Genomic DNA, 13,816 nt, shown 5'->3' with positions numbered 1-13,816 from the left:
GGCAAACTGCTCTATAATACAGCAGCAAATAGGTTTATTTCTGATGAATGTAGTGATGAGCCTGTTAAGGAAAAATGCCAATGTATTGGGGCTTTTCTTTTGCTCATTAGCCTAAGAAAATTAACCACTAGACGTTTCTGTAATTGTTCTCCTACGTGTCGGGGGGGGAGATTTGCCAACATTGAATTAATTTTTTTTATATTCCAGGTACTGTATGCTAAAACGAATTATGGAATAGTGGGCTTTTTAGCATGGAACAGAAAAATCAAATTATGGTATAAAATAAATAATGGATTTATAGAACAACAGCATGTTGGTAAAATTTGATACGGAATGTAATGCCTAAGTATTAAAAAAGAATCAAAAAGTATATATTTTTCATGGTATACTTTTCCTCAATGCCTTGTCTTTGAGATATTTTCTTCCCACAGTGTAAATTTGCCTAAGGTTTCATCGTTTGAAAAATTGATATTTTTTTCCCTCTTCTAAATCCAGAGAATTTGAATCTTACCAGTCAGAACATGTTGTTCAAAATACATCAAGTTAAGTGAAATGTAACATTTTGAGAATTTTTTCAGCAATATGAAATTCAGTCAGCTTAAGTAAATTATTTTTTTAAACTGCTGGACAGAGAGTTTAACAAGGCAAATTTTGATCAGGTAAGCAAACACAGTTGCTATAGCTATTAAAACTACGAAAAACTAGAGATATTAAGGAGGAAATACTCTATTTTCAGGGAGAAAGATAAGTGGTTATGAGTGTTTATAGAAAGATGAGTCTTAAAAGATGAATGAGAAGTCAGCAACTGCTCAGAGGGGAAAAGGAAATTCTAGGCTGTAGGTAGGGAGTAGCATAGTGCATTTGCAGTATTAAGGTGGTCACTGTGGAAAGATAGGGAGTTGGAGAAGCTGAACCAAAGAGGCAGATGGGCCGGATCATGAAGGTTCTCGTATGCCGTGTTATCTTCACCATGCTTTGATTTTAAGTGCTTACTGAATGCATTTATGTTGAACAATCTAATCAGGTACCAATTTTAGAAAGGCAGTTGGCACAGTATAGAAGATAGGTCAGATAAGTTGGAAGTTAAAAGTTGGGAAATTTGAAATAGTTCAGGCAAAAATTAGTGGGTAGTGTGTGTGATGTCAGTGGGTGGGAAGGTGATGGCAGTGATCAGAGAAGTTTTCTAAGCTGTATTAGATCTGTTAAAGAACCCAGTGTGTCTTAGCATGTGGAACTTCTTTTGTACAGAAAAGATGTTAAATGTTAAAGTGAAATATAAGATTGACTATAGTTCCCTATGCTATACAGTAAATCTTTGTTGCATATCTATTTTTTAATTAGAAATCTAACATTCTATTCATAGTCTAGTAGAATCAAAATGTCATAGTTTTTTAGGCAAAAATTCATTATTTTCCTAATATATATATAATGCATTTATATGTATACAAAAGTTTTCCTACTACACTTGATAAAGACTTGAGAAAGATCATAAAAAACAGGAGATGGAAACATTGGAAAACAAGCTAAATGAAATGGGAGCACTGAATATGAAATAGAAAAAGTAAAATATACTAGATAAAAGATCATTGTGTAGTCCAGTTGTTTTTAAACATGACTGCTCATTAAAACCATCTGGAGCTCTGGAGAAAAAAGCAATGCCTGAGCATTTGTATTTTTCAAAAATTTTCAAGATGATTCTGATATGCATCTGGATTTTAAAAGGTGATTACAGGTTTTTCTGTTGTATCCTAGTTTTGGTGAAAATGTGGTTAGTTGCTCAGTTGTGTTTGACTTTTTGCAACCCCATCAACTGTAGCCCGCCAGGCTCCTCTGTCCGTGGGATTCTCCAGGCAAGAACCCTGGAGTGGGTTACCATGCCCTCCTCCAGGGGATCTTCCCAACCCAGGGATTGAACCCAGGTCTCCTGCATTGTAGGCAAGTTTGTTACCATTTGAGCCACCACAGAAGCATTTCAGTGAAAATAGAGTTTTATTCTTTTTCTGTTGACCAATCATACAGTGGTATTAAGTGAGTAATAGTTACATAGTTCACTAGAGTAAAAGACGTTTATCAGTTTCACAATCAATAGACAAAAAATAATTGTAAGCCATATGGGAACATGATTAACTTAATAATATAAAATATTACATATAATTTGGGGAGTCTCAAACAGAGTCATGTGGTAAGTGGAAGTGCATACATGCACATGTTTTCATCCACCCTGCCAGTCTGTCTTGGTTGATGCATTTAATCCGTTTACATTTAAGGTAATTATCCATATGTATGATCCTACTACCATTTTCTTAATTTTTAATTGTTTTGGGTTTACTATCTGTAGCTCTTTTCCTTCTCTTGTGTTTCTTGCCTGCCTAGAGAAGTTCCTTTAGCATTTGTTGTAAAGCTGGTTCGGTGGTGCTGAACTCTCTTAACATTTGCTTGTCTGGAAGGCTTTTGATTTCTCTGTCAAACCTGAAGGAGAGTCTTGCTGGGTGGAATATTCTTGACTGTAGGTTCTTCCCTTTCATCACTTTTAATATATCATGCCATTCCCTCTGGCTTGTAGAGTTTCTGTTGAAAAATCAGCTGATAGCCTGATGGGAGTTCCCTTGTATGTCATTTGTCATTTTCCCTTTGTTTACTATGTGTTGCATTTAATATTTTATCTGTGTCTTTAATTTTTGTCAGTTTGGTGACTATATGTCTCTATGTGTTCCTCCTTGGGTCTGTCCTGCCTGGGACTCTGTGCTTCCTGAACTTGGTTGATTATTTCCTTTTCTGTGTTGGGAAAGTTTTCAGCTATTCGTTCAGTTCAGTTGCTCTGACTCTCTGTGACCCCATCAACTGCAGCAACCAGGCTTCCCTGTCCATCACTAACTCCCGGAGCTTGCTCAAATTCATGTTCACCAAGTCGGTGATGCCATCCAACCATCTCATCCTCTGTCAGCCCCTTTTGTTACCTTCAGTCTTCTGCAGCATCAGGGTCTTTTCAAACGAATCAGCTCTTCACATCAGGGGGCCAAAGTATTGGAGTTTCAGCATCAGTCCTTCCAATGAATATTCAGGACTGATTTCCTTTAGGACTGACTGATTTGATCTCCTTGCAGCCCAAGGGACTCTCGAGTCTTCTCCAACACCACGGTTCAAAAGCATCAACTCTTTGGCGCTTAGCTTTTTTTATAGTCCAACTCTCACATCCATACATGACTACTGGAAAAACCATAGCCTTGACTATGGACCTTTGTTGGCAAAGTAATGTCTCTGATTTTTAGTAAGCTGTCTAGGTTGGTCATAACTTTTCTTCTAAGGAGCAAGTGTCTTAATTTCATGGCTGCAGTCACCATCTGCAGTGATTTTGGATCCCAAAGAAATAAAGTCTACCACTGTTTCCACTATTCACCATGCAGTGATGGGACCAGATGCCATAATCTTAGTTTTCTCAGTGTTGAGTTTTAAGCCAGCTTTTTCGCTCTCCTCTCACTTTCATCAAGAGCAGCCCACTCCAGTACTCTAAATCCCATGGATGGAGAAGCCTGGTAGACTACAGTCCGTGGGTTTGCAGAGTCCGGCTCGACTGAGTGACTTCACCTTCACTTTCAGTGGTGTTGAGGTCTTCATTTCTTTTCATTCTTTGTTCTGTATTCTGTTCTACAGCAGTGATTTCCACTATCTGTCCTCCAGGTCGTTTATCTGTTCTGCTTCGGTTATTCTGCTTTTCATTCCTTCTAGTGTATTACTCATCTCTTGTTTGTTTGTTCTTTAGCTCTTCTAGGTCTTTGGTAAACATTGTTTGCATCTTCTCAAGTCTTTGCCTCCATTCTTTTCCCAAGATCCTAGATTGTCTTCACTGTCATGATTCTGAATTCTTTTGGAAGGTTGCACCTCTCTACTTACTTAGTTTTTCTCAGGTTTTATCTTGTCCCTTCATCTGGGACATAACTTACTGCTTTTATCATGATTAATTTTATCTAATTTGGTTTTTGTTTTAGCCACTGTGAGACTGTGCTCCATCTTCTTCTGACTGCCTTCTGATGGGTGAGACTAAGAATCTTGTGTAAGCTTCCTGATGAGAGGGACTGTTGATGGGGAAAACTGGGTCTTGCTCTGTTGGGCAGGACCTTGCTCAGTAAAGCTTTAATACAATTATCCGCTGATTTGAGGTTGCACTCCCTGCTTTGTAGTAGTTTGGCCTGAGGCAACCCAGCCCTGGGGCCTACGGACTCTATGGTAGGGTTAACAGCGAGCTCCAAGATGGTTTACACCAAGGGTGACCATCCAGTGTTTCTGTCCCTGTGGTGAGCCCTTGCCAACCCACATCTCCACAGGAGGCCCTCCAACACTAGCAGGCAGTTTTGGTTCAGTTTCCAGTGGGGTCTTCTCTGTATCTTGTTGTGCATAACATTTTTTTGTGCCCTCCAAGACTGGAGTCTGTTTCCCCTAGTCCTCTGGAAGTCCTATAATCAAATCCCACTGGCCTTTAAGGCAAGATTCCCTGTGGATTCCCAGTTCTTTTGTCAGATCCCCAGGCTGGGAAGCCTGGGGTTAAGAACTTTCACAACAGTGCAGGAATGACTTTGGTATTCTTGTTCTCCAGTCTGTGGGTCACTCACCCACCTGGCGGGTATGGGACTTGATTTTATTGTGATTGTGTCCCTCCTGCCATCTCCTTGTGACCTTTGTCTTTGGATGTGGGCTGTCATTTGTTGGGTTCTAGCATCCTCCTCTCAATGGTGGTTCAGCAGCTAGTTGCAGTTTTGGTCTTCTCACAGGAGATGAGTGCACCTCCTTCTGCTCTACCATCTTGAACCAGAATCTTTCCAGACACTCACCCAATTTCCCATTTTCCTGATGCTTCCACATCCTCGAGCACATTCTAAGCTTACCCACCTCCACCACCTCAAGCCTTTACACATTTTCTTTGGAATGCTTATTCCTCAGTTTTTATAAGCTCAGCTTAAATGGCAGCTCCTCAGAGAGCCATCCAGATCACTTTGTAGTGAGGTTTCATGTGTTTGTTTTCTATACGTTTAATTTTTGTGAGTGAACTCGCTCAGTCGTGTCCGACTCTTTGCGACCCCATGGACTGTAGTCTATCAGGCTCCTCCATCCATGGGATTTTCTAGGCAATAGTACTGGAGTGGGTTGCCATTTCCTTCTCCAGGCTATCTTCCTGATCAAACCTGGATCTCCCTCATCGTAGACAGACGCTTTACTGTCTAAGCCACCAGAGAAGTCCTTAATTTTTGTTATTTGTTGCTTATTATCTGCCTCCCAATCTACCACTCAGTGAACAAATTATATCTCCTTTTATTTCCTAATGACCTTGCTCATTAAAGGTACCTCTCATTGCAGTGATCTTCCCATAAATGGGAGCAGTGTGCTTTGACATAATCAAAATCTGTATCACTTCCAAGTCTGGAATTAAAATTCCATTTCTCCAACCACAAATTTTCCAGCTCATCTGCTTGAGCTCCTCCACTGAAAAGTATTTCTGCATCATCACAACTAACAGTTAATCCCACCACTTGATCACTCTTTACCAGTTCACTCCTGTCTTCATTTGGTCTGGCTAGAGGCTAGATTCCACTTTACAGATATCTTCAGACCATACCCCTGCACCTCCCTTTACATCATGATCTGGAAAACCCTCATTGTTTTCTGTCTACTCTTGAGCAGTTGAATGGGAGAAAATTATTACAAAAAGGCAGGTTAACAATCTCAAATAAGCTCAAAACTACTTGGCAGTTTTTCAATTTTCTGAGAAAGATGCAAAAATTTGATAGAAACTTTCTCAGCTTTTCATCCCTAAATTTACAAACCCATCAATATCTGCACTCTCTTCTACTTAGGAAAAGTCAATCCCTCCTCACCTTCTCAAAACTTTGAATTAGTTTCATCAGTCTTTTGCTAGGTTCTTCCCAACAGCTCATAATATGCCCCTAATGGCTACTGTTCTTTAAAGAAAGGGGTGAAGGAGCGGGGTCTTTTGATCCCACCCAACTGTAACCTCTTTTATTTAGTTCCCATCATAACTAATTTGAGTTACCTCCATTTTTCATGTACTAGCACCTTGTATATCCCTGCAGGTTTTCTGAAATTACTTTCATTAGGATCAGCAGTCTTTCCATGCTGTCATAGCTGTTGGTTCTTTTTTCTTCTCTCATTTATTACCTCAGGAGCATTCAGTAGGGTTGATGACTTCCTCTTTAAAGTATTCTCTTGGTGGTTTTTGGTTTTTGGTTTTTGCTTTTTTTTTGCATTCTCTCTTGGTTTTCCCCTTATCTTCAGCTTTTCTGGCTGTTTCATCACTGGATCCAATCCTAGTTCTCCCAGGACCTGACCTTTGGCTCCATGTGAGTCTCTGCACTCTTTGGATGATGCAGTCCATTCTGCGGAGTTCAGTGTTACCAGTGTACCTGTCACACCTAAATTCATAACCTAAAAATCAAACTTTTTGTACCTTCAGGCTTTCATGTTCAGCTGTCTACATCACAGTTAAGCATGTCACATCCAAAATCATTGTCTTCCCCGCTTTACCTTCAACCTGTTCCTCTCCCAATTCTCACTATCCAAAGACACTACCTAGGTTTCTCAAGTTAGGCTTTGTAGCCCCAGATGTGATGTGGCCAGTTAACAGTGTTACAGCACTCAATTTCCTTGATACCACTCATCTTCAGTTGTAATTGCTTTTTTTCTACCTTGCTTAAATCTCACCACCCATGCCACAAAAGCAACTTATAGGTTGCACAAGGGCAGAAATCTTTCTAATTAGATCACCTACCACTTTATGCCAAGTACGTAGTCCAGTACCTTGAACATAATAACAGAACACACTTAATACTTAACAGAAGTAAAATTTTATTGAATTCTTAAATGGAAGATTATTCAAACTCTCATGGAGCTCAGAATTACACAATTACTATAATTTCCTAGTTCTAGGGATACCATAAGATTAATAAGGTGAGAATATGATACTGTATGGTCTGTAGTGAGGGGAAGCAGTTTAAGGTTTAACTGAAGAGGGAGATATTGAGAGAGAAAGCTCCAGGCTATGGGGAAATACGAAAGGCTGTGGTAAGAATAACTTTTGAGGAGATGGTAAAAAGCTGATAAGAGTTTAAAGTGAACAAGGAAAGATAAGCAAAGGACCACATCACACAGTGTCTTAGACCTAATTGTATTTGACTTTATCCTTGGTTCACATTTGGGTTTCAAAACGAAACAGTGAAATTCTTACAAGTTTAATTAAAATTCACTCTAATGAGGGCATTTCACTGGGGAATTCAAGTAGACCAGCCAAGAAGGCTTTCCAAGTCATCTGGGGGGGAGAGGATACTGTTGGTGTGGAATGGTGATGGCCGAAGGAGAAAAGTGAATGGACTTGAGAGATGTAGAGTATTGGACAGGACTTAATCGTCACGAGTTATGGAAGAGGAAGAGGAGGGGAGAAGTAGAGAAGATTTCCAGGGTTTTGGCTTAAATGGTTGAAGAAATACCATTTATTCAGGTAGATGAGACTGGAAGAGGAGCGGTTTTGTGAATGGATGATTGGCTAGAGAAGTGTATACAAAAGGGCCTAGGGCTGAACTCTGAGGTGAGTTAACTGAGTATTTTTAAGTAGATTAAGTAGGAAAAATCATGAGACTAAAAGGAGGCAAAGTATCCTCTGGATTTAGTAGTAAGAAAGTAATTGGTGACCTTGGCAGTTGCATAGCTTGACTCTATAAAAACCTATTTGGTTGTGAAGGAGAAGATAGAATGGTAGCTGGGATCCCATGGACAGAGGAGCCAGGCTGGCTACAGTGCATGGGGTCACAAAGTCAGACATGACTGAGTGACTGAGCATGCACGCACTGGGGAGGTACCCATTAAAGAGGCAAGTTGACAGATTAGTAGATGGAACCTCGCCTCAAGAATAGGTGGCCAAGGTCAGCGTTACCAAATAGAAAAGACATCTAGACCAAGTCTGTTAAGTAGGAATGATCTAGGAAACCGCATTCCTGCCCCACAGCAAGCCTTGAAAAAGTAGGAAATCAACTTAAAGTTTGAGATGAAGAATAGAAGAGGCTATATATACACAAGGATTGCTGATGGAGCATTCAAAACCCAGCTAAGTTAGAACATAATCTTGTAGTATTTCCAGTAGTGCTGCTCACTTGAATAGAGGAAGAGGGAAGAGGTTGCATAGTCCTAGGATGGGTATTTCATCAGTGAATCGAGCCTGGTTAGAGTAGGAAACAGCTAAGAGGACAGAAGAAAATTGAACAGTCAAGGGACTGGAGGTCTTTTGGGGGGAGAGTGGGAGGGTTAGAAGACTCAATGTTTTTTATTTTTATACACTTCCGTTCAGTCGCTCAGTCGTGTCCAACTCTGCGACCCCATGAATTGCAGCACACCAGGCCTCCCTGTCCATCAATTCCCGGAGTTCACTCAGATTCAACGTCCATCGAGTCAGTGATGCCATCCAGCCATCTCATCCTCTGTCGTCCCCTTCTCCTGCCCCCAATCCCTCCCAGCATCAGTCTTTTCCAGTGAGTCAACTCTTCGCATGAGGTGTCCAAAGTACTGGAGTTTCAGCATCATTCCTTCCAAAGAAATCCCAGGGCTGATCTTCAGAATGGACTGGTTGGATCTCCTTGCAGTCCAAGGGACTCTCAAGAGTCTTCTCCAACACCACAGTTCGAAAGCATCAATTTTTCGGCCCTCAGCTTTCTTCACAGTCCAACTCTCACATCCATACATGACCACAGGAAAAACCCTAGCCTTGACTAGACGGACCTTTGTTGGCAAAGTAATGTCTCTGCTTTTGAATATGCTATCTAGGTTGGTCATAACTTTTCTTCCGAGGAGTAAGCGTCTTTTAATTTCGTAGCTGCACTCACCATCTGCAGTGATTTTGGAGCCCCAAAAATAAAGTCACACTGTTTCCACTGTTTCCCCATCTATTTCCCATGAAGTGACGGGACCAGATGCCATGATCTTCGTTTTCCCAATGTTGAGCTTTAAACCAACTTTTTCCACTCTTTCGCGTTCATCAACAGGCTTTTTAGTTCCTCTTCCCTTTCTGCCATAAGGGTGGTGTCATCTGCATATCTGAGGTTATTGATAGTTCTCCCAGCAATCTTGATTCCAGCTTTTGCTTCTTCCAGCCCAGCATTTCTCATGATGTACTCTGCATATAAGTTAAATAAGCAGGGTAACAGTATACAGCCTTGCCGTACTCCTTTTCCTATTTGGAACCAGTCTGTTGTTCCATGTCCAGTTCTCACTGTTGCTTCCTGACCTGCATATAGGTTTCTCAAGAGGCAGGCCAGGTGGTCTGGTATTCGCATCTCTTTCAGAATTTTCCACAGTTTATTATTATCCACACAGTCAAAGGCTTTGACATAGTCAGTAAAGCAGAAATAGATGTTTTTCTGGAACTCTTGCTTTTTCCATGATCCAGCGGATGTTGGCAGTTTGATCTCTGGTTCCTCTGCCTTTTCTAAAACCAACTTGAACATCTGGAAGTGCACGGATCATGTATTGCTGAAGACTGGCTTGGAGAATTTTGAGCATTACTTTATTAGCATGTGAGATGAGTATAATTGTGCTGTAGTTTGAGCATTCTTTGGCATTGCCTTTCTTTGGGATTGGAATGAGAACTGACCTTTTCCAGTCCTGTGGCCACTGCTGAGTTTTCCAAATTTGCTGGCATATTGAGTGCAGCACTTTCACAGCATCATCTTTCAGGGTTTGAAATAGCTCAACTGGAATTCCATCACCTCCACTAGCTTTGTTTGTAGTGATGCTTTCTAAGGCCCACTTGACTTCACATTCCAGGATGTTGGGCTCTAGGTGAGTGATCACATACAGTTTAAATTTTTTTCAATTTTGGAGTATAGTTGATTAACTGTTTGAACTGTACAGTAAGGTGATTGAGTTTTACATATTCCCATACGCTTTTTCAGATTTTTTTCCCATTTAGGTTTTTGCAGAGTTCCCTGTGCTATACAGTAGGTCCTTGTTGGTCATCTATTTTAAATATAGCAGTGTGTGCATGTCAATCCCAAATTGCCGATCTGTCCTTCCCCCTCATCTTTCCCCCACCCTGCTAACCATAAGTTCTTTCTCTAAGTCTCTGAGTCTGTTTTGTTAATAAATTCATTTGTTTTATTGTTTTAAGATTCCACAGATAATCAGTATGGGACTGGAGGTCTTAATGGTGCTGAAGAGAAGGTATTATGGGAATAAGGCTGAGAATTAGGTATGAAAGATTAGAGTGTTGGAACTTAAGATTGTAGGAGTAATTCAGTGTCTGGAAATGACCGTAGAAGTATATTACTGAATTAGAACGTCGATGAAGGCTAAATTAGAATGTTGATGAGTTGAGAAATTGAAACAGATTTTGGTCTGATTATTAGATGGACTGTACACAGAAGATGCTGTTAGTAGGAAGTGACGTAAGAGCCTGAGTCCAGTGCTGAAGTCCTGCTTTTAGCGATTTGGTGGGGAGCTTGTTTCCTTCCAAACTATGTGGTACATGTAGGAGTTTTGGAAAATTCCTTCTTCATGGTATCATCTTGGCCCCAAATCCTTGGGAGATCCAGGTTCAGAGAAGATAAAGTTCCAGAATATAAAGATGAGCTTTGAATTCTTTCTTCAAGACCAAGGGTACAGGCTAACAGGAATCTGCTGTATCTGGCTTTCCTAGGCCTAGGCTCCATGTTCAGATCTGCCATTGATGATAGTAAAACAGTTATATTGTGTGTGCTTAGTCACTTAATTGTGTCCCACTCCTTGCGACTCCCCAGGCTGTAGCCAGGCTCCTCTGTCCATGGGGATTCTCTCCAGGCAAGAATACTGGTGTGTGTAGCTTCCAGGAGATCTTCCCAACCCAAGTCTCCCATATTGCAGGCAGATTCTTTACCAGTTGAGCCCCCAGGGAAGCCCAAGAATACTAGCATGGGTAGCCTATCCCTTCTCCAGAGGATCTTTCCAAGCCAGGCGTCAAACTGGTGTCTCCTGCATTACAGGTGGTTTCTTTACCAGCTGAGCTACCAGGGGAGCCCAAAACAGTTGTATTATTTGACTATTACCGTGCGCCAGGCACTGTGCTAAGAATTTTCCTTGTATTTTCATTTATTCTTTTACCAACTCAAAGAGTTTGGTGCTCTCATGCTCATTTTAAGATGAAGTCTAGGTGTCTTGCCTAATGATTTCACGGCTAGTATGTGGCAGAGCTTAGAGCTGAAAACAGGCAGACTGACTCCAGATTTTGCATATCCCTTGATTTGGAGAACATAGGCAGCAAAGGAGCTGACAGCTTGCTCAGTGTCTTTAGCTGAAATGATGCTGTGGAAATTGTCCTGGTAGCTGGAGGGAACTTTCCCCTTAGGAATCAGTATTAGAAGGTGATTTGTGAATGATAACTCTTTCTTTCAGGGCTTCCCTGGTGGCTCAGCCGATAAAGAATCTGCCTGCAGTGTGGGAGACCTGGGTTTGATCCCTGGATTGGGAAGATCCCCTGGAGAAGGGAACGGTAACCCACTGTGGTATTCTGACGTGGAGCATTCCCAGGACCATATAGTTCCTTGGTGTCACAAAGAGTTGGACATGACTGAGCAACTTTCACTCTTTTAAGACCCACATCTACTAAATTTTTTGGTCTATAGTTTAACAGTGATTCCAAAGGAGGGGAAATCCTTTCTGGAACCCAGTCTAGAGTCGTGACAGAGGTGGCAGCGATCATGAAAGTAGGGAACCTGGAGGAGCAGAGGTCCCCCCATTAGAGGTCTGCACTTGGAAACCAAAGAAGCTAAGAGAGAGAAGGAAGTGAGAAGCCGCTCTGGAGGACTGGAGTGGACTCTGCCGCACTCTCTCCTCTAGTTAGCGTATGTTGGAAGCCCTATACTTGACACTGTAGTCGGGGGTTTCGTTCACTGCCTCCTTGGCTCCCAGGCTCTTGTGTGTTCCGCAGAATAGCTGTGGGCACAGCAAAAGAACGTTCATCCTGCATGCCCTGAAAGCTTTAGCGCTACCAGTCTTGGGCCCCCCAAATGTCCCTGTTCCACACAAGAGGTTGGAGAAGAGGAACCAGAAATAAGGGTGGTAACAGTAACTCTCATGTGCCAAGGTCCCTGTGAAGCAATGAGGTGTTAAAGTCGCAGGGGGTTTAAGGACGCAGGGTGGGTTTCAAACTGTTCAGGAACAGATCACACCAGGAATAATTCTTAGGAATCAGGTACGTAGGAGTCATTCTGACCAGGAATTGACCCCTCTTTCTTACCAAATCAAACGTCCTTTTATACAGAGACTTCACAATGTTCATCAACACCTAGACACTTAGAGATGGAAAGGGGGTTGCGGTTGTATAGAGAGTCTTGCACGTTTCCAGAACACTTCTGTAATCAATACAACCCAGATGTTCAAACAACTGAGTCATTTTGGCAATTCTTGCTTGTTTTCTCCAACCCTCCAGAAAACCACTCAGCTGGTGAACTCATTGCCTTTCCTTACTTGAAAATTTCAAAAGCATCGATAATGTATTTATTAAACCTGTTAATACTTACAGCTACTTTAAACTGGAGCTTATCAAAGTTTTTTTTCTCAAGTATATCTGCCCTCAAAGGGAAATTTTCTAATCCATGATGGTGGTTGTGTGGTATTCTAGCCTGAGTTATACAATTTAAAATGTAATTCTCAACCACAGGAAAGTTAGCAGCCTTGTTTTATGGAAAGTTCTTGTTGATATGGGAGGCAGTGCAATATACTTATTTTAGTAATACAGATTTTCCAAGTCACATGCCATGGTATACATTGGTGTCTTACACTTCAAAAATAGTTTTTGAAAAAAGTGTAGTCTGCATGTTACCTGTATAAAACGAGAAACTAAAGCAATTCTTGTTTCTTCCAACAAAACCTTGATCCCACACCAGTCCTCCAGCCAAAGTAGATGAGCCAGAAGTATGAAAGGCAACAGTTGCTCTGCTAGAAGTGAGACAATCAGAAACATCCAGAATGTTCTGTGTGATAATAGTGTGTGCCTTTCCAACACAATAATGGTTGTGTTGTCATTGAGCTTTTAGCTTGTGTTATTGCTTTTGTGCTCTTCTCTCTCAGCTTATGTCCCTGACGACAAGAGAAAATCTAAATTTCTATTTTAAAACTACAGCCTGGCTATGTGTTTTCCTTTACACTGACCAAGCTATGACATGTAGGCAGCTTTTCTCAGAAGTACAACAGGGACAGAAAGGGCAGACATGCTCCAGCAGAGCTTTCAAGTCTGATGATGCTTTCAAGGACTCAGTGGAGCAATAGTTAGAAGCACTGAGCTCAGAGATCCTGGGGGGCAGGCTTGGGAACCCAGGACTGAAGTCTGGCTCTAAGTGAACGGCGGATAATAATAAACAGTCATGTCAGACACTGTTCTGAGTTCTCATGTGCTCCGTTGCTCAGTAGTGTCTGACCTTGCAATCCAATGGACTGTATCCCACCAGGCTCCTCCACCCATAGGATTTCCCAGGCGAGAATACTGGAGTGGGGTGCCATTTCCTACTCCAGGGAATCTTCCCAACCCAGGGATCAAACCCCTATCTCTTGCATCTCCTACATTCGCAGGCATTCTTTACCACTAGCGCCACCGGAGCCCAAAGCTCCTGACAATGTCCACTCATTTAATCACAACCGCAGGAAAAAGCTGGCATTGGACGTAATTGTCACAGTTTTCATTTGTGTCACCACCATACTCCTCTATTCCAGGAGACCTGTGTTCTTACTGAGGTTACCAATCCTAGAATACTGCTTGAAGGGAACTTATATAGTAGTTAACAATAGTATA

Source organism: Budorcas taxicolor, chromosome 9 (assembly GCF_023091745.1).
Source record: "Budorcas taxicolor isolate Tak-1 chromosome 9, Takin1.1, whole genome shotgun sequence".
Classification (NCBI taxonomy): Eukaryota; Metazoa; Chordata; class Mammalia; order Artiodactyla; family Bovidae; genus Budorcas; species Budorcas taxicolor.
The sequence above is the reverse complement of the archived record's forward strand: the minus strand, read 5'-3'. Positions refer to the sequence as shown.